The sequence below is a fragment of the Elephas maximus genome, chromosome Y, assembly GCF_024166365.1.
Source record: "Elephas maximus indicus isolate mEleMax1 chromosome Y, mEleMax1 primary haplotype, whole genome shotgun sequence".
Classification (NCBI taxonomy): domain Eukaryota; kingdom Metazoa; phylum Chordata; class Mammalia; order Proboscidea; family Elephantidae; genus Elephas; species Elephas maximus.
In genome coordinates this window covers 12,268,917-12,291,762 of record NC_064847.1, presented here as the reverse complement: position 1 = coordinate 12,291,762, position 22,846 = coordinate 12,268,917, and positions in this window count along the sequence as shown.

The window sequence follows — 22,846 nt, the reverse complement described above, 5'->3', positions numbered from 1 at the left end:
TATTTTCTTTGCGTTTACCATGGGGATGACATTTAACATCTTAACATTGTAACAACCAAGTTTAAATTTATAAAATTTAACTTCAATAACATAAAAATACTGTATTCCTATACTGCTCCTACTTCACTTAACTTACTGTTATCATGAAGCATAGACATATATTATTAACTCAGTAGAATAAATTCACATTTTTTACATAATCGTCATTTTAAAAATCGTAGCTACAACTAATAGAGTTGCCAACAACAACAAAAAATTATAATACTGGCCTTAAAATTTGTCCTTAGGTTACCCTTACCAGATTTTTTTTTTCCTTTTTATTACTTTGAGTTACCATTTAGTGTTCTTTCCTTACTTATGAAGGGCTCCCTTTAGCATATCTTGTTGGGCAGTCTATCCATAATAAGCTCCCCTCATTTTTGTTTTTCTGGGAATGTTTTAAGCTTGCCTCTTTCTGAATGATGGTTTTGCCAGATATAGAATTCTTGATTGACAGTTCTTTTTTATAGCACTTTTAATATGTCACTCCAATGCCTTCTAGTTGCCAATATTTCTGAGGAAAAAAAAATGAGTAAGCAGAATCCTTTGTGTATAACAGTGTACTTCTCTCTTGCTCCTTTTAAGATTGTCTGTTATTGTTTTTTAAGAGTTTGATTATAGTAGGTCTCGGTGTGAATCTCTTTGTGTTTATCCTACTTTAAGTTCACTGAGCTTCTTGGGGTGTGCATCCATGTCCTTCACTACATATGAAAGTTTTCTGCCATTGTTTTGAAATGTTCTTTCTAATCCTTTCTCTCTCTTTGCCTTCCGAAAATCCCATGATAAGAATGTTCATTTGCTTTATGGTTATGGTGTCCCACAATTTCATTAGGTTTTTATCAGCTTTCTTTATCCTTCTCTCTTAGTGCTTTCTAACTCAATGATTTTGTTTGCCCTATTCTCTAGTTAAATGATTCTTTTTTCTGCCAGCTAAAATCTGCTGTAGAGTCCAGCCAATTCATTTTTTTCTATCATTTACTGTAATTTTCACTTCGATTGTTCTGTTTTGTTCTTTTTTATAGTTTGTATCTCTTTACTAAAATTCCCAATGTGAAGAGGCTGGGCCAAGATGGCAGATTAGTCAGACACTTCCAGTGGTCTCTCTTACAACAATACCTGAAAAAAAAAAGTAAATTGATTATATATATGACAAGCTAGGAGCCCTGGACATCAAAGGCAAAGTTAAGAAATTGGACTCAATAGCAGGGGGAGGGAGAGATGGTTCAGAGGCAGTGAGGAGTTGCTGGTCCCTGGTGTGACCATGGCAGGGCTGAGGGTAGTGTTTGGGACCCAGTCTCCTCAGACACAGAAAGCAAGTGACACAGAGTCTACTCATGCCTCCAGCATCAACAAGAAACAGTGCAAAAGATAAGTGCTTGCATCTAATTTACCGTGGATCAAAAAACATGCCTTCTGAAAGAACTATTTATCTGATCATTCCTCCCTCTGCCCCAGGTCCTGAGCTCACTTCAGTGGCAATCAATTTCTCTGGGCCTGAGATAGGTCCTGCTTCATGTCCTGAGTTATTTTCCCAGCCTTGGAGAAGGAATAAACTGATGAATGAGGAAAAAAATAATCTAACAGCTTGCCTCAGCTGGGAAATCAGGGCAGAAATGGCTCCTGTTCAGTCATAAGTGATCCATGGACTTTGAAGGCCCATTTCAGCAGCTAGGTGATTGTAGGCACAGTGCAAGGTGCATGTGCCTTAGATCTGACTTTAACTGTTTCAGCTGTGCAGTGGAGAGGCAGGTTCATGCTGTTCAACACTACTCTGCCTATTAAGCAGGGTCCTCACCTACACTCATCAGAGGCCTGAGGACTGGTGGTTATACCCACACTTCCTAGACACCAAACAGCAGAGGTCCAAGGCTAAGTAGTGCCTCCCAGTCTTTGGAGCCAAAAGCATCGAGTGCCCATGCTCCAGCTGCAGAGCCCACCCACCTGTGTGCTCTAGGAAACAGGGATGTGACTTCCTTCAGACAGCCCCATGTTTTGTTCAATGATATACCTGTGCCTACACTAATTGCCCTACTCTTCTAAGACCATAGGTGAGAGCCTGCACCACACACTTGGTGATGGACTACCTGGACTCCTGAGCTGAATCCATATAAGAAAACCGAAGGTACTCCTAGTCTCATATATGTGATAACAACACCAGCCATCTGCTGACAGGACATTAGAGCTTCGAAATCACCAATAATCAACCTAGCCCACTTAAGCAGCCTATTTGGGTATATCAAAACAAAACAAAGCAAGAAACAAGGACACAGTAAGCAAACTTAATACAACAACTTATAGGTGGCTCAGAGAAAACAGTCGATATCAAATCACATAAAGAAGCAGACCATGATCGCTTCAACAAGCTCTCAAAACAAAGAATCAAGGAATCTTTCAGAGGAAGATATATTCCTGGAATTACCAGAGGTTAGATACAAAAGATTAACATACGAGCCTCTTCAAGAGATCAGGAAGGAGATCAGGCAAATGCAGAAGAAGCCAAGGAACATACAGATAAAGCAGTTGAGGAAATTAAAAAGGTTATTCAAGACCATAATGACAAATTTAATAGGCTTCTAGAATCCATAGAGGGACAGCAATCAGAAATTCAGAAGATTAACAATAAAATTTCAGAATTAAACAACTCAGTAGGAAGTCAGGAGCAGAACTGAGGAAATGGAAGGCATAATTAATGAGATATAAGATAAAACATTTTGAATCAATATATTTGAAGAAATAGCTGATAAAATAATTTTAAAAAATGAAGAAACCCTAAGAATCATGTGGGACTCTATTAAGAGAAATAACCTATGAGTGCTTGAAATATCAGAACAGGGAGGGAAAACAGAAAATACTGAATTGTTGAAGATTTGTTGGCAAAAACCTTCCCTCATGTTGTGAAAGACAAAGAAACGTCTATCCAAGATATTCATTGAGCACACAAGTAGATTCCAAAAGAAAGTAACCAGACATAATCAAACTTGCCAAAACCAAAGGTAAAGAGAGAATTTTCAGAGTGGCTAAGGATAAACAAAATCACTTACAAAGGCGAGTCAATAAGAATAAGCTTGGACTACTCAGCAGAAGCCATGCGGGCAAGAAGGAAATGGGATGACATATATAAAGCCTTGAATGAAAAAAACTGGCAGCTAAGAATCATACATTCAACAAAACTCCTCTCCCAAATATGAAGGCAAAATTAGGACATTTTCAGGTGAACAGAAGGTTAAGGAATTTGCAAAAAACCAAACCAAAACTACAAGAAATACTAAAGCACTCCTCTATTAATAAAATCAGTAACATCAGGTAATAACCCAAGACTAGAAGACAGGACAGAGCAACGAGGTATCAACCCAGACTGAGAAATCACAAAAATAAATCAAGATACATAAAAAAAAAGCTCAAAACAGTGAAACCGTGGTATCATTATGTAAAAGATGACAACACTAAATCAACAAAGAGGGCCTAAAAAAATGCAGTCATAGATCTTTCTTAAGGAGAGGAGGTCAAATCAAGGTGAAATAAAAGTTTGATTTAAACTTAGAAAAATAGGGGTAAATGTTAAGGTAAACACAAAATAAACTACGTGAAAAGCATAAAGACTCAGCAAAAACAAAAAATGGAAAAGACAGTATATATGAAGAAAAACTACTCAGCACAAAAACAACAATAAAAAGGAGCAGGGGTGGCAATATTAATTTCTGACAAAATAGTTTTTAAAGTTAAATCCAGTACAAAGGATAAGGAAGGATACTATACAATGATTAATCGGACAATATACCAGGAGGATATAACCATATTAAATATTTACATACCCAACAACAGAGCTTCAAGATACAGAAAGCAAGCCCTAATAGCATGGAAAAGTGAGACAGACAACTCTACAATAATAGTGGGAGACTTCAACATGCCACTTTCAGTGAAGGACAGAATATCGAGAAAGAAGCTCAATAAAGACACGGAAGATCGAAATGCCACAGTCAACAAAGTTTACCTCATAGAGATATACAGAACATTGTACCCAACAGCAGAAAAGTATACTTTCTTTTCCAATGCACATGGAATATTCTCTAGAATAGACTACATATTAAGTAATAAAGTAAGCCTTAACAGAATCCAAAACATCGAAATATTACAGAGTCTTCTCTGACCATAAGGCCATTAAGGCAGAAAATAATAGTAGAAAGAGCAGGGAAAAGAAATCAAACACATGGAAACCAAACAAGACCTTGCTCAAAAACTATTGGGTTAAAGAAGAAATTAAGGACAGAATAAAGAAATTCATAGAATCAAATGAAAAGAGAAACACTTCCTACCAGAACCTTTGGGACACAGTGAAAGCAGTTGTCAGAGGTAATTTATCTCAATAAATGCACACATACAAAAAGAAGAAAGGGCCAAATCAAAGAATTATCCCTACAACTTGAGCAAATACAAAGAAAGCAACAAAAGAAACCCTTGGGATCAGAGAAGTACAAACAATAAAAATTAGAGCAGAATTAAATGAAGGGGAACAGAAATACAATTGAAAGAGTTATCAAGGCCAAAATCTGGTTCTTTGAAAAGATTAACAAATTGATAACTATTGGCCAGACTGACAGGAAAAAGAATTAAAAAAAAAAAGCTTGAGACGAAGCATGTAACCAGAATAGGAAATGAGATGGGCATTATCACATCAGAACAAACTGAAATTGAAAGAACCATATCAGATTACTATGAAAAACAGTACTCGAACAAATTTGAAAACCTTGAAGAAATGGACAAATTTCTACAAATACACTCCCTACCTAAATTAACACACAGTTAGAACAAATAAATAAACCCATAACAAAAGAAGACACTGGAAAGGTATTTTTAAAACTCCCAACAAAGAAAAGCCTTGGCCCTGAGGGCTTCACTGGAGAATTCCACCAAATTTTCAGAGAAGAGTTAACACCACTACTACTAAAGGTATTTCAGAGCATAGAAAAGGACGGAACACAACCAAACTCAGTCTGTGAAGCCAGCATTTCCCTGATACAAAAACCAGGTAAAGACACCACAAAAAAGAAAATTACAGATCAATATCCCTCATGAACTTAGACAAAAAAAATCCTCAACAAAATTCTAGCCAGTAGAATTCAACAACATATCAAAAAAATAATTCACGATGACCAAGTGGGATTCATAACAGGTATGCAGGGATTGTTCAGCGTTAGAAAAACAATCAATGTAATCCATCATAAAATAAAACAAAAGATAAAAACCACATGACACAGAAAAGGAATCTGACAAAGTCCAAGCCCCATTCGTGAGGAAAACTCTTAGCAAAATAGGAGTAGAAGGGAAATTTCTCAACATAATAAAGGGCATTTATATAAAGCCAACAGCCACTACTATCCTAAACAGAAAAAGCCTGAGAGCATTCCCCTTGAAAACAGGAACCAGACAAGGATGCCCTTTATACCCACTCTTATTCAACCTTCGGCTGGAGCTCCTTGCCAGAGCTATTAGGCTAGATAAAGAAACAAAGCACATCTGAACTGGCAAAGAAGTAAAAGTATCTCTATTTGCAGATGACATGATCTTATACACAGAAAACCATGAAGAATCTTCAAGAAAACTACTGAAACTAAAAAAAAATGCAGCAGAGTATCAGGAGGCAAAATAAACATACAAAAATCAGTTGGTTTCATCTACACTAACAAGTATATTGAAGTGGAAATCACCAAATCAATACCATTTACAATAGCCCCTAAGAAGATAAAATACTTAGGAATAAATCTAACCGGAGACATAAAAAACCTATACAAAGAAAACTATAAGACACAACTACAAGAAACCAAAAAAGATCTACATAACTGGAAAAACTTAGCTTGCTCATGGATGGAAAGACTCAACATTGTAAAAATGTCTATTCTGCCCAAAGCAATACATAAAGACAATGCAATCCCAATCAAAAAACCAATGACATTTTTCAGTGAGATGGAGACATAAATCACCAACTTCATGTGGATGGGTAAGAGGCCCCATATAATTAACTCTTTACTGAAAAATAACAAAGTGGGAGGCCTCACACTACCTGATTTTAGAATATATTATACTGCCACAGTAGTCAAAACAGCCTGATACTGGTACAACAACAGATACATAGACCAATGGAACAGAACTGAGAATCCAGACATAAATACATCCACATACAAGCAGTTGATATTTGACAATGGCCCTGTCTGTTAAATGGGGAAAATACAGTCTTTTTAACAAACGTGCTGGCATACCTGGATATCCATCTGCAAAAAATAAAACAAGACCCATACCTTACACCATGTACAAAAACAAACTCAAAATGGGTCAAAGACCTAAATATAAAATCAAAAATGATAAAAACCATGGAAAAAAAACCAGGGACAATACTAGGAGCTGTAATTCATGGCATAAACTGTATACAAAACATTACTAACAATGCACAAACGCCAGAAGAGAAACTAGATAATTGGGAACTCCTAAAAATCACTTATGCTCATCCAAAGATTTTACCAAAAGAGTAAAAAGATTACTACAGGTTAGGAAAAAGTTTTTGGCTATGACAATTCTGTTCGGTGTCTGATCTCTAAAATCTACATGATACCACAAAAACTCAACAACAGAAGGATAAATAACCAAATTAAAAATGGATAAAGGATATAAACAGGCACTTCACCAAAGAAGACATTCAAGCAGCTAACAGTTAAATGAGGAAATGCTCACAATCACTAGCCATTAGAGAAATGCAAATTAAAACTAAAATGAGTACTATCTCACACCAAAACGAGGCTGGTAATGATCCAAAAAACACAAAATAATAAATGTTGGAAAGGTCGTGGAGAGACTGGAAAACTTACACTATTGGTGGGAATGTGAAATGGTAAAACTACTGTGTACATTGCTTTGGTGCTTCCTTAAAAAGCTGGAAATAGAACTACCATATGATCCAGCAATCCTACTCCTTAGAATATATCCTAGAGGCATAAGATCCATCAAACAAACAGATATATGCACACCTATGTTCATTGCAGCACTGTTTCTAATAGCAAAAAGAAAGAAGCAACGAAGGTGCCCATCAACAGATGAATGGATAAATTATGGTATATTCACATAATGTAGCAACATCATGATGAATGGAGAAAAGACTGAAGTTGTCAAGGATTTTATTTTACTTGGATCCACAATCAACATCCATGGGAGCAGCAGTCAAAAAAATCAAAAGATACATTACATCGGCTAAATCTGCTGTAAAGGACCTCTTTAAAGTGTTGAAAAGCAACGACGTCACCTTGAAGACTAAGGTGCACTTGACACAAGCCATGGTATTTTCAATTGCATCAAATGCATATGGAAGCTGAACAATGAATAAGGAAAACTGAAGAAGAATTGACACCTTTGAATTGCAGTGTTGGTGAAGAATATTGAGTACACACTGGACTGCCAAAAGAATGAACAAATCTGTCTTGGAAGAAGTACAACCAGAAAGCTCCTTAGAAGCATGGATGGCAGGACTGTGTCTTACATACTTTGGATATGTTGTCAGGAGGGGTCCATCCCCGGAGAAGTTCATCTTGCCTGGCAAAATACAGGGTCAATGGAAAACAGGAAGACCCTCAATGAGGTAGATTAACACAGTGGCTGCAACAATGGACGCAAGCATTATAATGATTGTAAGGATGGCACAGGACTAGGAAGTGTTTTGTTCTGTCATGCACACGGTTGCTATGAGTCAGAACCGACTTCATGGCACCTAACAACATTCATATAATGTAATATTAAGCAACATTTAAGAACAGTGATGAATCTGTGAAAGATATTGTAACATGGAGGAGTCCAGAAGGCGTTATGCTGAGTGAAATTTCCTCAGTTGCAAAAGGACAAATATTGTATGAGACCACTATTATAGAACTCAAGAAATAGTTTAAACACTGAAGAAAATATTCTTTGATGGTTACCAGGGTGTGGAGGGAGGGAGAGGAGTATTCACAAATAAGATGGTAGATAAGAAATATTTTAGGTGAAGGGAAAGACAATATGCAATACAGGAGAGGTTAGCACAACTGGACTAATCCAGAAGCAAAGAAGTTTCCTAAATACAACTGAATTCTTCAAAGGCCAGAGTAGCAGGGATGGGGGTCTGGGGACCATAGTTTGAGGTGGCATCTAGGTCAATTGGCATAACAAAGTGTACTAAGAAAACGTTCTGCATCACACTTGGTGAGTGGCATTTTGGTTCTTCAACGCTAGCAAGCAGCCATCTAATATGTATCAATTGGTCTCAATCCACCTGGAGCAAAGGAGAATGCAGAACGCCAAAGACACAAGGTAAATATGAGCCCAAGAGACAGAAGGGCTACATAAACCAGAGACTCCATCAGCTTGAGACCAGAAGAACTAGATGATGCCCAGCTACCACCAATGACTACCCTGACAAGCAACATGACAGAGATTCCCTGATGGAGCAGGAAAACAATGGGATACAAATCTCAGATTCTGTTAAAATGACCAAGCATAATGGTCATTAAGAGGGACCTGAGGCTAGAGGCACCCTGTAGATCATGATCCCTGGACCCTCTATTAGCTCAAGACTGGAACCATTCCCAAAGCCAACTCTTCAGAAAAGGGTTGGACTGGGTTGTAAGTCAGAAAGTGATACTGGTGAGGAATAAGCTTCTTGGCTCAAGTAGACACCTGAGACTATGTTGGCAGCTCCCGTCTGGAGGGAAAATGAAAAGGCAGAGGAGGACAGGAGCTGGATATGGGCAATGTAGAGTGGAAAGAAGGAGGATGTTGTCTCATTAAGGGGGTACCAGGTTTGAGTATACAGCGATGTGTGTTTAAGTTTTGTGTGATAGACTGACTTTATTTGTAAACTTTCACTTAAAGCACAACAGAAAAAAAAAATCCAGTTGTATTCCTGTATCATAATACTGAATGACTTTAGCCAGTCCTTTCTGTTATTCTTTAGTTCTTTGAGCATATTTAGAATTCTTATTTTAAATTCTAATCTGTCAATTTTCCAGTGTTCCATTTGGATGATCTCTTTGTATGCTTCTTTTTATTTGGTCAGTCTTTCCTTTTTCTTTGTATACATTAAATTGCTTTGAAACTAGAAGATTTGAATATTTTAATAGGCTAACTCTGGAACTCAGGTTCTTACCCTTTACCAGCAATGGCAATATTTTTTTGAAATCACTGAACGTTGTAATCGTCCATCTGCTTAGAAATCTACCTTGTTTTTGCAAAGACTGTGCAGGGACACCAAGGTCTCTGTTGGGTAGCCCATATCCAACAATATTTTTGAAGGAGATATCCTTACACTCCAGGAGTGGTGGTGGGGGAGGGGACAAACATCAAAAAAAAAAAATTTCATTCTTCCAAGTTACTTAACAAAAGCTACTTAATAAAGTCCACTCTTTGTTTACTGACTTTTTCAAGAAAACATTTGCAGTGCGTGTTCCAACTCATTTATCTCTGCAGTCAGTCAGTGATCTAGAAGATTTTCATCCCCTCCCCCCACCAAAAAAAAAAAAAGGCATTGGCCCTTTAAGTCTTCTGCGTGGGAAAATCTGCTTTTGTAAGGGGTCCAAAATCACCTCAGTGGTCTACATTAATCCGTCAGGACCACATCAGGTGATCCAAACTATACTAACTGTACAACACTAAATCCTGAAAAGCAAGGTGTCCACTGCCTGCCTCAGAACAAGCCACATGCTCTAGGAACGTGGGCCACTATTCCTACCACTGCAGCAGGGTTGAGGAATGGGAGACACTAGCCAGTTGGCACACATGACTTACTTAGGGAAGATCACCAGGCTATCCCTTCATCCAGCATTTCCCTGATTGATTGAAGTGTTAAATTAAGTTCCAGAGTTCCAAAATATCTGGTTCCAGTTACTATTTTTAGTGCAGTTTATTTGAATAGATGAATCTATACAGCTTTTACTCAACCATTTTGTATAATTTCACTTACTTTTTACTCTTTGAGAAATGCTGATTTTTTTTTCTATAGGAGCTTCACCTTTTTGCATTACCTCTTGCAATACACATGGATTTCAATTTTCCTACTACACCTTTGCCAATATTTGTTAGTTCTCTATTTCTGTTATAAAAGATATTCCTGGAATTTCATTGTTACTTTAATTTGCATTTTTCTAATGATTAACGATTTTGAGCACCTTTTGATGCACTTTTGGCCATTTGTATATCTTCTCTGGGGAAACATCTATTAAGCTCTTCATCTATTTTTAAATATTGAGATGTTAGAGTTCTTTATATATTTTATATATGAACCCTTTTCAGATATACAATTCTTAAATATTTTATCTCATTCTGTATATGGTCTTTTTCTTTATAATATTTTTGATGCACAAATATTTTGAATTTTGAAGAAGTACAATTTATCTATTTTTGTTTTCATTTCTTGCACTTTTGTCAAATTCGAGAATCCATTCTCAAAAAAACAGGGGCTTGAAGCTTTAACCCTATGTCCATTTACATCTATATTCATAACTGAGACCCGCAGGTGCTTTATTATATTTAGGAATGTATGTCCGTACAATCACATAGATTCAGATACATATGCATACACCTATACATATACCCATATATCCACTCTCATAGACATATATGTCCCCTGTCTTCGTCATCTAGCACTGCTACAACAGAAATACCACAAAAGTATGGCTTCTCAAGGAAATGTTCATTCTCTCACAGTCCAGTGGACCAGAAGTCCGAACTCAGGGTGCAGGGTCCAGGGGAAGGCTCTCTCTGTCAGTTCTGGAGGAAGGTTCCTGTCACCAGTTCTCCCTTGGTCTGGGAGCTTCTCAGCACAGGAACCTCAGGTCCAAAGGTGGTTAGATGTTCCCATGTCTCTCTGCTCAATTCTTTTTTATATCTTAAAAGGGAGAGATTAACTTAAGGCACTTCGTAATCTTGTAAACCTCATCAGTATAACTGCCACTAATCCATCTTATTACATCATAGCGATAGGACTTACAACACGTAGGGAAATCACATCAGAAGATAAAATGGTAGACAATCATACAAGGGAATCACGACCTAGTCAAGTTGAAAGATGTTTTGGGAGGACACCATTTAATCCACGACATTCTACCCTTTGCCCCATCAAAAATTCATGTCCTTGCCATATTTAAAACATATTCAACCCATCATATCATTACAAAATCTTAAATCAAGTCCAAGTCCAAAATACAAAAATCCCTCTTCATCTATTATATCCAGAATACAAGTTCACTGTTTCCAAAGTACAACGGCAGAACAAGCACAGGGTAGATATTTCCATTACAAATGGAAGAAATTGAAGAGAAAGAAGGCATAACCGGCACCAAGCAAATTAGCAGAACACATTACATTAGCCCTCGAGGCTTGAAAATAATCCTCTGTTCTTTGAGAATTTACACAATGGCCCTACCCTCCAAACTCGAGGTAATTGGCCACGCCCTCTGGATTCTGAGTGGAGGCCCCTTTGCTCTGGGCTTCAGCTCAGCCTTCCAGGCCCACTGGGACGGCAACTCTTCCACCTTGGCTTTAGGCATGCCATTCTCCTAATCCATCTGAGTGGCAACTCCACCCTTAGAAAGACGAGAGGCCGTGGCTCCACACTTTGAAACCCTAAAAGTCTCGGCCATACCTTCTGAGACTGAGGCAGCTTGGCTTCTTGTGTTCCTTGTCTCTTCAGCTTCTGCTTCTTGGTTTCTTGGCCTCTCAGCTCCTCAGACCTCATGCCCATGCCTGCCCTGCTGGACAAGTGTTCCAAAGCTCTGGAGCTCTACTGATAAGTGCCTAGAGTCATCCTACCCTGCCAGGAAGCCTCCTGGATGCAGGAAGTCTGCTCTTTCACTCTGTGGGTCAGCTCCAGTGCTGTGTGGAGCTGGTCTTCTGATTCTGCTGTTGCAGGTTCTCTGCTTCTGCCACTATGGCTTCTCTGCTACTGCCAGTCCTCTATCCATTCAGTTTCAAAACTGTTTCCAGATTTTATGTATCTGTTAGAGGAGCACCCCCCTCCTGGTACCAAATTCTGTCTTAGTCATGTAGTGCTGCTACAGCAGAAATACTGCCAGTAGATGACTTCAACAAGGAGATGTTCATTCTGTCACAGTCCAGCAGGCCAGGAGTCCAAACTCAGGATGCAGGCTACAGGGGAAGGCTCTCTCTGTCAGCCCTGGAGGAAGGTCCCAGCCACCAGTTCTCCCTTGGTCTGGGAGCATCTCAGTGCAGGAATCTTAGGTCCAAAGGGTGTGCCCTGCTGTCAGTGTTGCTTTATTGGTGGTATGAGGTCTCTATGTCTTTCTGCTCAATTTTCTCTTTTATATCTCAAAAGAGATTGGCTAATTTTGCAGACCTCATCAGTATAACTGCCACTAATCCATTTCATTACATCGTAGTGATGGGATTTACAACACACAGGGAAATCACATCAGAAGATAAAATTGCATACTATCATACAATCCTACAAGGGAATCATGACCTAGCCAAGTTGACAGATTTTTGGGGGGACACAATTCAATCCATGACACCATACATACATATATACCCACGCACATATATTTCTGTTTTTTTACTGTTGTTTTAAAGTTACATATGCTGTAGCAATTACCAACAGGTCTTTTTTTTCTTGTGTACTTTCTAGTGATATTGTTTACATTTGTCAATCTGTGTACCTGTTACCCTCATTTAGTGTTACCTTTCCCATTACCAAATTGACAAGTGTCTACTATCCAGAGAGTGAATTCTCTTCTCCTACTCCCATCCCTTGCAACAACTAATGAATTCCAGTTTTTGTATATTTACTTGTTCATGTCATTTTGTAAAAGTGAGAATATACAATATTTGTTTTTTGTGATTAACTTATTTTACCCAACATAATGTCCTCCAGGTTCATCCATGTTCCAAGATATTTTGGGAACTCATTTTTCTTTATTGCTGAGTAGTTATTTCATTGTATATATGTACCATATTTTACTTTTCCATTCATACGTTGATGGACACTTAGGTTATTTCTGTGTTTTGCTTTTGTGAATAGTGTTACAATGAACGTAGGTTTGTATATGTCTGTTTGTGTCACTTTTATTAGATCCCTAAGGTATACACCTACAAATGGAATTGCAGGGTCATAGGGCAGGTATATCTCTAATTTTTGTTTTCTACTACAGCTGTACCATTTTGTGTTCCCACCAGCAATGAATGAGGGTTCCAATCCCTCTGTATCACTTTTTACACTTGTTATTTGCTGTTTTTTTTTTTTTTAATCTTGGCCATTCTAAAAACAAACAAATCCATTGCCATTGGGTCAATTCCAACTCATAATGACCCTAAATGACAGAGTGGAACTACTCCATAGGGTCTGCAAGGAGCACACGGTGTACTCAAACTGCAGACCTTTTGGTTAGCAGCTGTAGCTCTTAACTGCTACGCCACCAGGCTTTCATGGCCATTCTAGTAGAAGTAAAATAACCTCGTTGTGATTGTGATTTGCATTTCTCTGATGGCTAATGATGTTGAGCATCTTTCTGCATGTCTGTTGGTCATTTGAATATATTCTCTGGTAAAGTGTTTGTTTATAGCAATTGCCCAGTTTTTGTTGGGGCTTTTTATCTTTTGTTGTTATATTGTGGAAGTTTTCTATATATGTTCGATATAAGTCCCTTTTCAGTTATATCATTTCCAGACATTTTTGTTTCCAGTCTGTGGGCTGCCTCTTTACCTTTTTGATAAAGTCATTTCATGAACATTAGTATTTAACTTTTATGAGGGTCTGGTTATCTGTTGTTTTTGTTTGTTTGTTTTTGCTTGTGCATTTATTGTTGCATTTGAACAAAGTAGGTCCCAAAGCTTTGCTTCTATACTTTCTTCCAAGAACTTTATTTTTTTGGATTTAACATTTAGGTCCTTGATACATTTTGCATTACTACCAGCAATGAATGAGGGTTCAAATTTCTCCATATCACCTCCTACACTTTTTATTTACTGTTTTTTGTTATTTTCTTATTTCGGCCTTCCTAGTAGAAGTAAAATAGTATCTCATTGTGGTTGTGATTTTCATTTCTCTGATGGCAATGTATAGTTGAGGTATAGCTTTTGTTTCATTTTTCTGCATGTGGAAATCCACCTTTACCAGCACGGTTTGTTGAAGAGAGTGATCTTTCCCCATTGAATGAATTTGGCACCCTTTTTGAAAATCAATTGACCATAGATGTTTGTTTGTATTTATTTCTGGATTTTCAGTTCTATTTCATTGGTCCCTGTATCTATCATTAAATGAGAACCAGGCTATTTTGATTATTGTAACTATGTAATAGGTTTTGAAGTCAGAAGTGTGAGGTCATCTAATTTTTTATTCTTCAAAATTGCTTTAGCTATTTGAGATCTCTTGTTTTTCCACATAAAACTGAGTATTAGTTTTTCCATTTCTGTAAAGAATGCTATTGGAATTTTGGTTTTGAGTTTGTTGTATCTGTAGATCACCATGGGTAGAACTGACATCTTGACTATATTAAAACTTCCAATTCATAAGCATGGAATATCTTTCCATCTATTTAGATCTTTTTCAGTTTCTTTCAGCAATGTTTTAAATTTCCTTCCTACATTTTATTGCTGCATTTTCAGGTACAAATTTTCCTCTGAGGACTGCATTTTAAGTTTGGTAGGTTGTGTTTCTTTTTCCTTCACCTCTAAAAGCTTTCTAATTTCCATTGTGATTTCTCCTTTCAAGCTTTGGTTGATAAATAGTGTGTTGTTTAATTTACGCATATTTGTAAAATTCCCAGTTTTTCTTTAGTTATGTATTTCTTTCCTCATTTCATGGTGTAGTCATCTCCATTTTGTGATCTGAAGTGGCCATTCTTTATTTTTGCATAATGCCAATTTTCACATAATGACCTGGTCTTTGGAACCTAACTACCTCTGTAAGAGGGAAGTGGGTGTATTTTAAACACAGCCAGCAAACCAAAGCTGGGTTTTCCACAAATGAATTTGCTGTGTCTTTTATTGTTGGCCTCTGTTCTTGGCAGGACAAGGTTAACAATGAGAGCAGAATACAGTCCCAAGAGATGAATTTAAAAAAAGAACAGAATATTTTGAAATATCTTGCTAAACCTTTCCATAACATTTTAATTAAAAGAAAATCAGGCTTCATGGTCTCAGGAAAAATTAATTACTGATAAGCCTTAAACTCAGCTCTACTCTTTCCATTTGAGTTTGGAGAAGAGGGTCTGGATATTTCCTAAGATAAAAGCTGACAGTTTTTAAGTTCAGTACAGAATCACACAGGGCTAAAAAGCTGATTGGGCCTCCTTATCTGATTCATATCCTGACTCTGAACAAGTCCTTAGTGATTGCTTAATTGTTACGTCTTTAATAAAGAAATCTTGCCAAGTGCATAGCTCTTCAACCTTTCCTTAGTTAAAATAATCTACAGAAGACAGAAGGTACACATCTGGGGTGGAAAAGCTGACCACCCCTGTATTTGTTCTTTTCTAGGAGTAGGTATCATAGATATCCTGGGAGACAGGTCCTCCAGGGACAAATTAGCCAAACAATCCCGTTGGAAGCCCTTCAAATAAATCAGATTAGTTGATATGTAATTAGATGGCATGTTTAAAAGAGACAATATAAACGATAACTGACAGTTTGATGCTGCAGCAGTAATTTGAAGGGTAATATATCAGGAGGAGCTAAGCTGGCCATCAAAAGCTGAAGGATTCACTTTTGTAAAGAAAGTTAAAAGAATGGGGGTCTTGATAATGGTAAAAAGACTAAGTAATAGTTTCTTATCAAGAGTTTTTTTTTTTTAAGTTTCTTATAATATCTTTCCATCTCCCTGAATTCCTTTTATAGTTCATAGCATATTGTTTTTTTTAAAAAAAAAGGCAGGGGGCAGGCTTAAGGTGGAAATGACAGGGACAAGCTCATCTATGCCACTCATTTTGATATGCTTAGAACTGCTTGAACTTGGAATTCTTGGCAGGTAGGGTGATATTATAACTGTTTTTGTGTTTATTTATCTCCCCTGCTGCATTTGAGAGCAGGTATCTCCTTAGAGTGATCATTCAATTCCCGGGGCTAGTACAATGCCTGGCACACAGTAAGCACTTAACAAATGCTTCATAAGTGGTTGTTGGATGAATGGAGCAGAAAGAGACACTCTCAGGAATTTTTATAGCCCAGAAGTATATGATCATGCAAACCTCGCACATTTGCTAGAAGCAAAGAACTCTGGTTCTGCTTTCTATTTGTGTCATTGGCTAAGTTACCTAACCTTCCTGTGCCTCAGTTTTACCATTTTTATATTGGGTATAAGGAGTGATATATACAAAATGGGCCCAACTGTATACCAAGAAAACAAAATCACACTTACAAATCAGACTGGAGGAAATTCCAGACATTAAAGGTTAACAGCATTTGGCTGCTAACCAAAAGGCTGAAAGTTCAAATCCACCGGCCACTCCTTGGAAACTCAATGGAACAAATCTACTCTGTCCTACAGGGTCACTGTGAGTTGGAGTCGACTCAACAACAATGAGTTTTAATGGGTTTTAAAGGCTAATAGAGGTTACTCTGGGGTTTGAATTTGTAGCTGATATTTCTGTTTTTCATTACACTCATCTATATTTTCCAAAATAAACTTATATTGCCACAAAAACAAAATTTACTATTTTGGAGAAGTATCTGTGTGATGTGGAGAAAGCTGGTTAATTCAGCATCTCCAGAGGCTAGTCCTCAGCGACCTATATGAGGCCACATCTAATTGAAGGTTAGTCTGGCTACCCCTTACCCATGCCCAGTCACTGGAAGTCCTTACATCAAACTCCTCTCTGAAGAGAACTGATATTCTTATTGGGGGGGGGGGCTTCCTAAGAATGGGTCCCCAAGCTCACCCTTGAATTGATGGCAAGTGAACTGCAACTGAAACTCTGAGTAGGCCAGGAACCAGGAAGGAAATGGTGTGTGTTTCAAAGACCACTGCTTTGTTAATTCTACCAAGAGGCCTGTGGGACCACCTCAAGGTTAAATTGACCACACTGCTTACAGACTGGGCTCTCATTTAAAATCTGTTCATTCATATTTGGACACAAAATTTACTTATATAAAAAGTAGGGTATAAATCCAAATTCATACAACACACAATTCTGAACTAATTTCTGTTGTTTTGTGAGTTTGTTTCTGGGTATGTTATTTACAGATGACTCATGGTCTTTGTAGGCCACCATTCCTCTTTGAAGATTCCAGCATGAATCCCACTCGGTAAAAAGCAGAAAAGATGCCCAAGCACATGATTTATTTGCATTTCTTTATGTGAAGAAGGAGCTTCCTATGCTAATTCATCAACAATCTATTTGCATAAATGATTCATCTGTACAAACTGAAATAAACAACATTGACTAAAAATTCCAGCAGTGGGGCAATACAAAAAAACAGCTGAGGATTCATCCTTTCTCCTAATCTGTTAACCAAACCCCTCTGTCTTAGTTATCTAGTGTTGCTATTCCAGAAATACACAAGGGAGTGGTTGAATCATCAGAATTTATTTTCATAGTTTAGGTGCATAGAAGCCCAAATTCAGGATGGTAGCTCTAGAGGAAGTCTTTCTTTCTGTGTCTCTTCAGGAGGAAGATCCTTGTCTGTGCTTAGCTTCTTCCCCTAGGAAACCTTCATGTGCTTTGGTATCTCTCTTCCACCTTCTCTGCTTACTCACTTGCTTATTTAATCTCTTTTATATCTCAAATGGATTGACTGAAGACACACCCTGCACTAATCCTGTCTCATTAACATAAAGAAGACAACTGACTCCTAATAGGCTTATAACTACAGGCATAGATGTTAGAATTCACAACACATATTTTGGGAGAATGCCATTCCATGCATAATATTCCACCCTTTGGTCCCCCAAATTCTTGTTCTTCTTGCCATATGTAAAACATATTCACCCTATCACATCATACCAAAATCTTAAATGAACTTCAATGCCAAAATCTCATTTTCTGAGTCACCTGAATCAATATGGGTTAGACTTTAAGCATATTTCATCTGGGGCAAAATTTCTCTGTCTGTGAACCCTTGAAAACTATAATGCAAGTTATTAGTTTCCAAAGTACAATGGTAGGATAGTTACAAGGTAGACATTTCCATTACAAGTAGCAGAAATTGGAGGGAAAGAGTGGATAATGGGCGCCAAGCAAGAACAAATTGCATTAGCTCTTAAGGTTTAAAAATGATTCTCTTCTCTGAGACCATTTAGGCAGTGGCCCTGCCCTCCACATTCTGGATGTTGGCCATACTCTGGATTCTGGCAGGAAGCCCCTCAGCCCGTGGCTTCAGACTCACCCTATAGGCCAACTGGGATAGCAGCTCTTCTCCTTTGGGTGGCAAGATTCTCCTAGTTCATGTGAGTGGTATGCCCTCCACCCTGCCAGCCCTCATTCTGCCTCTTGAGAATGGTAGCCTTGCACGCTCAGCAGTGAGCAGGGGCCCCGTTCCCCTGGCACTCATAAATGGCAGCCCCACACTCTGAAACTGAGGTGGTGAAGATCGGACTCTTTTAAACCTAGGACACTGTGACTCCACCCTTTGAAACTGATGCAGCCCAGTTTCCCTTGCTCTTTCCAACATTTCTGCTGATCTCTGAGCTGCTCCAGTGATAGTCATTTTCTTGGGGGACAACATATGTAGCTCCTTTGTCCTGTTTTCTGCCTGTAGAATTCCAAAAGGCAGACAGCATTCTCTCTCCGTTCCCTTCAGTCTAAGCCGGTGGGTTTCCTGCTTTGGCAGTTTGTTAGACCCACCTGTGGTAGTTGGTTCCTCCATCACTGGTTTAAACACTTTAGGAAAAAATTGTGTAGTAACATCCTTGGTGAAAAGTCTAGGACACATATTCATAGTTTTTACAACAGAATTTTCAAAACCTTTAATCTTTGTTTTCATTTTGCACAGTTCATTTTTAAGTCCATCTCTTTCTTCTCTAATTTTACTATAAACAGCAAGAAGAATCCACATGGCCCCTTTAAGATCCTGCTTAGAAATCTCACCAGCCAAACATCCAAGCCCATCACTTACAAGTTCTTCCTTCCACCAAATATTTGAACATAATTCAGAGAAATTCTTTGCCACCGCATAATAAGCATTGCCTTCCTTTCATTGTAAAATATCAGGTTTATAACTTCTTTTTAAAGCCTCATCAGAAGCACATTCAACATCCACAGTCCTAGCAAAATTACATTGTTTGTGCCACATGCATTCTCTGAGATGATGGAGACTTTCTCCATAGAACTCCTCACTTGCTTCTAAGCCCTTATCAGATGTCTTTATGTCCATAAATTCTACCAACAGTCTCTTAAAGGCAATCTAGGCTTTTACTATTAGGCACCTTAAAACTCTTTCAGCCCCTACCTATTAAACTATTCCAAAACCACTTCCTCATTGTAGGGATTTATTAAGTAGCACCCCACTTCTTGATGCCAAATCATGTCTTTGATAACTAGTGTTTTATAACAGAAATATTGCAAGTGGGTGGCTTTAACAAACAACAAAATATATTTTCTCACAGTTTAGGAAGCTAAAAGTCCAAATTCAGCTCTAAGCAAAGGCTTTCTCTGTCAACTCTGGAAGAAGGTCTTTATCTCTTCTGAGCTTCTGCTTCTGGGCAGTCATCATGTAGCTTGGCATCTCTCTTCCCTCGTCTCTGCTTATTTGCTTACTTGTTTAATCTGTTACATATCAAAAAGATTGACTCAAGACACACCCTACACTTAGTCCTATTTCATTAACAAGGACAACCCATTCCAAAATGGGATTGTAACCACAGGCATAAAGGTTAGGATTCACAACACATATTTTTGGGAAATACAATTTAACCCATAATACCCTCCACGCCAACTCTTATAAAAGCAACTAACCTCGGGGGATCTAAGTGTTCATGTCATTAAAATGACTAATTTAATTTCATTAGAACAAACATCCACTTTCCCCAAAGTTGCACAATGCTACGCTGTTCTAACTTTGAAATTAACCTTTGGGAAGAAAGGTTACAAGAATTTTCTCAGCTTGATAAAGACCCATGTGGTGAATTAGCTCTGCTCACTTTAGTCAGAGTGAGAATTCAGAGAACACTTTCAACTCCAAGATTTTCCTTTTATAAGCTTAAACTCCTGTGGAAGATGGTGCTATATTTGCAACAACCAAGGCAATTCATCATCAAGTGGGGTAGTCATATTCTTTTTTTTTTTTATTTATATTGTGCTTTAATGAAAGTTTACAAATCAAGTCAGTCTCACACACAAAAACTTATATACACCTTGCTACATACTCCCAGTTGCTCTACCCCTAATAAGATAGCCCGCTTTCTCCCTCCACTCTCTCTTTTCGTGTCTATTCTACCAGCTCCTAACCCCCTCTACCCTCTCATCTCCCCTCCAGGGAGGAGCTGCCATCATAGTCTCAAGTGTCCTCCTGATCCAAGGAGCTTGCTACTCACCAACATCCCTCTCCAGCTCATTGTCCATTCCAACCCATGTCCGAGGAGTTGGCTTTGGGAATGGCTCCTGTCCTGGGCCAAGAGAAGGTCTGGGGGCCATGACCACTGCGGTCCTTCTAGTCTCAGTCAGACCATTAAATCTGGTCATTTTATGAGAATTTGGGGTTTGCATCCCACTGCTCTCCTGTTCCCTCAGGGGTTCTATGTTGGGTTCCCTGTCAGGGCAGGCATTGGTTGTAGCCAGGCACCATCTAGCTCTTCTGGCCTCAGGATGATGTAGTCTAAGGTTTATGAGGCCCTTTCTGTCTCTTGGGCTCATAATTACTTTGTGTCCTGGTGTTCTTCATTCTCCTTTGGTCCAGGTGGGTTGAGACCAATTGATGCATCTTAGATGGCTGCTTGCTAGCATTTAAGACCCCAGATGCCACTTTCCAAAGGGGGATGCAGAATGTTTTCTGAATAGATTTTATTATGCTAATTGACTTAGATGTCCCCTGAAACCGTGGTCCCCCAACCCCTGCGCCTGCTTCACTGGCCTTTGAAGCATACAGTTTATTCAAGAAATGTCTTTGCCTTTGGTTTAGTCCAGTTCTGCTGACCACACCTGCATTTAGTGTTGTCTTTCCCATCACCTAAAGTAGTTCTTATCTGCTTTTAATCAGTGAATACCCCTGTTCTAGCCTTCCTCCCTCCCCCCACCTATAGCCATCGAAGAATATTTTCTTCTCTGTTTAAACTATTTCTCAAGTTCTTATAATAGTGGTCTTACACAATGTCCTTTTGCAACTGACTAATTACACTCAGCATAATGCATTCCAGATTCCTCCATGTTGTGAACTGTTTCACAGGTTCATCACTATTCTTTATTGATGCGTAGTATTCCATTGTGTGAATATACCATAATTTATTTATCCATTCATCCATTGATGGGCACCTTGGTTGCTTCCATCTTTTTGCTGTTGTAAACAGTGTTGCAATGAACATGGCCGTGCATATACCTGTTGGTTTAAAGACTTATTTCTCCAGGATATATTCCAAGGAGTGGGATTGCTGGATCGTATGGTAGTTCTATTTTTGGCTTCTTAAGGAAGTACCAAATGGATTTCCAAAGTGGTTGTACCATTTTCCATTCCTGCCAGCAGTGTATAAATGTTCCAGTCTCCCCACAACCTCTACAATATATATTATTTTGTGTTTTTTGGATGAAGGCCAGCCTTATTGGAGTGAGATGGAATCTCATTGTAGTTTTGATCTGCATTTCTCTAATGGCTAATGATTGTGAGCATTTCCTCATTTATTTGTTACCTACCTGAATGTCTTCTTTAGTGTAGTGTCTATTCACATCTTTTGCCCATTTTTTAATTGGGTTATTTGTCTTTCTGTAGTTGAGTTTTTGCAGTATCATGTAGATTTTAGAGATCAGGTGCTGATCAGAAATGTCATAGCTAAAAACTTTTTCCCAGTCTGTAGGTAATCTTTTTACTCTTTTGGTGAAGTCTTTGGATGGGCAAAGGTGTTTGATTTTTAGGAGCTCCCAGTAGTCTAGTTTTTCTATTCATTGTTAGTAATGTTTTGTACAATGTTTGTGTCATATATTAGGGCTCCTAATGATGTCCCTATTTTTTCTTCCATGATTTTTTTCCTTTTAGATTTTATTTTTAGGTCTTTGATCTATTTTGAGCTAGTTTTTGTGCATGGTGGGAGGTATGGGTCTTGTTTCATTGTTTTGAAGATGGATATCCAGTTATGCCAGCACCATTTGTTAAAAAGACTGTCTTTTCCCAATTTAACTGATTTTGGGCCTTTATCAAATATCAGCTGCTCATATATAGGTGGGTTTATAGCTGGATTCTCAATTCTATTCCACTGATCTATATATCTGTTGTTGTACCAGTACCAGGCTGTTTTGACTACTGTACAGTATAATAAGTTCCAAAATCAGGTAGGGTAAAACCTCCAAAATTTTTCTCCTTTTTCAGTAATGCTTTACTTATCAAGTGCCTCTTTCCTTTCCATATGAATTTGGTGATTTGTTTCTCCATCTCATTAAAAAGTGTCATTGGAATTTGGATTGGAATTGCATTAAATGTATAGATCACTTTTGGTAGAATAGACATTTTTATCATGTTAAGTCTTCCTAGCCATGAGCGAAGCATGTTTTTCCACTTATGTAGGTCTCTTCATTTCTTGCAGAAGTGTATTGTAGTTTTCTTTACATAAGTCTTTTATACCTAGGTACGATTTATTCCTAAGTATTTTATCTTCTTGGGAGCTGCCGTAAATGGTATTGATTTGGTTGTTTCCTCTTCGTGTTCC